This window comes from Aplysia californica, unplaced genomic scaffold (assembly GCF_000002075.1).
Source record: "Aplysia californica isolate F4 #8 unplaced genomic scaffold, AplCal3.0 scaffold00199, whole genome shotgun sequence".
In the NCBI taxonomy this organism is placed as follows: Eukaryota; Metazoa; Mollusca; class Gastropoda; order Aplysiida; family Aplysiidae; genus Aplysia; species Aplysia californica.
In genome coordinates, this window is record NW_004797469.1 from 116,524 (window position 1) to 118,957 (window position 2,434).

Genomic DNA, 2,434 nt, shown 5'->3' on the forward strand with positions numbered 1-2,434 from the left:
CCGAGAGGGGTGAGGAGACTATTTCAGTGGCCATGAAACCGTTTTGAATGTTAGGCATACTCATTGTTGATTACGAGCGTCTTTTTACATTTAATTTAAGAGGTTTACGTTTAAGGATGAATTTAATAGCGACAATGTTTCAAAATTAGGAAGGGAAGCAGTGATTATTTGATTATACAGACGCTTCGCCCCTGTTCGTAAGCGGGTTGTGGGTAGCACTATGGTTCCAAAATTCTCAGGAGACATAGGCCTTTCATATGAAACAGATGGATTTAACAAACAGCTACTATGAAAATTTAGTATCTGGTATAATGCTAACATTTTGTTGCCTTTGACGTGAAGTCCATTCTCGTGAAAATTGTGTTTTGTCTATAAGTTGTTTTTTTTTCTTCTGCTAATGAATAGTTTTCTACTTTTGTGTGTTACCTTGTAGTGGCATAGCCAAGATAACTGCTAAATTCCAAGTCTCTATCTCAATTCTAAGACCCTCGTTGCTAGGGAAACAAGTTGCTCAACCTCAGAGGCCATTTTCTCCTTTTTGTGTTTCCTCACCTCGTAAAACGAAAAGTTTAGTTTTTTCATCAAATATTATCCAATTCGTATTTACTTCATTCTTTTTTAACTTGTAGGGAAAAGATGATAGTTTTTAAAATGTTTTTTAAATGTTCACTTAGTTTTGAAATGTCCTTCATATGGCTGATATTGACCGTCAGGGACACATAATATTTGAATTTTGGTAGACAGTTCAGGGAAAACGTATGGCTGAGCGCGAGTGTGACGTCCAAGCATGGGTTGGTAATTTGGTGGATGGTCCAAACGGGGGAATTGTTGTTTTTTCGTCTTGGTTTTTGAGACACTTCCTACACATGATTTTGAATTGAAAAGGAGTACAATGTACTTCCAGTGTGCAGTCCCGGCTTTGAGAAGAATAGGACTGATGTGGTGCTAGCGTGTCGTACGAGGCGACTAAATGGCGAGCCAGGAAGTGACTCCCAAAACAGAGTCATCCTCCAGGTCGGAGGTCGAGTCACGAGGCTAACAACCTCTCTGGTTAAAAGAACTTGCAGATTGTACATCAGACAACATAAACTCTTTCAGGTAGGTTCAGCAAACCCACTCTACCAGTGAAAGACAAAGAGGGAACGACTATCTTCGACCCAGAGGGGCAACTTAACCAATAAAGAGAACACTTTGATCAACTCTTGAACAGACCGCCTCCAGAATACCAACCAGAAACTCTTCCAGCCAGAAATGACCTCCCAAGAGTTACGGAACCACCTTCGAGAGAGGACATTGCTGCAGCTATAACATCACTGAAGTCCCACAATGCAGCTGGTCCCAATCATATACCACCGGAAGTACTTAAGGCAGATAAAGATACATCAGTGGAAATTCTCTTTGCTCTATATAGATTTGAAAAGGTTTGGCAAGAGACTGGAAGGAAAGCCACCTAATCAAGCTGCCAAAAAAGGGAGACCCCAGCAATTGTAACAAATACAGAGGCATAACACTCCTGTTCATACATGAGAAAGTCTTTAACCGGATACTCCTGGAGAGAATCAAGCTGACAACAGATGAGAAGCTCCGAGGAAAACAGGCAGGATTCCGCAAGAACCGATCATGTGTGGACCAGATCGCTACTCAGCGCATCATTGTTGAGCAATCGCTTGAATGCAATTCACCACTTGTGGCCAATTTAATTGATTATTAAAAGGCATTTGACAGCGTGAATAGGGAAACTAGAAACTCGATCAGCATTTTGAAATACCTGACAAAATCGTCAAGCTTGTGAAGGCCACTTATGATGGAACAAGTCTTCCATGTAGGACAACTTTCAGAACCATTCCAGGTACAGACAGGAGTGCGACAGGGATGCTTGCAGTCACCTCTTCTCTTCATACAGGCAATTGACTGGGTCACGAAAGAAGCCACCAGAGGCAAGTGCAATGGAATACAGTCTGAGGATCCATTGGCAGCAGCTGAATGATTTGGGCTTCGCCAATGAACTTGCGCTGCTTTCTCTCACATATGCTCAGCCAGACGCAAGAAAAGACCAAGGAGCTCAACAGCCTATCAAGGAGTGTTGGCTTACGTATACATCTGGACAAGTCGAAAGTAGTGACGCTAGGGAAAGATTCAAGCCCTGCTGTGACAGGGGAAGACTCTCCCCTGGAAGAAGTGGACTCTTTTACCTACCCAAGAAGTGTCATCAATGGTAAAGGTGGAACTGAGGCAGATGTGAAAGCAAGAACCGCCAAGGCAAGGTCAACATTCAATCAATTATCAGTAGTCTGGAAAGCAAGCAACATCTCACTGCGTACCAAGATTCGACTCTTTTTTAACTCCAATGTCGAGTATGTGGTCCTCTACGGCTGTGAAACTTGGAAGACAACAAAGGCAGTATTGAATAAAGTCCAAACTTTCATTAACAGAA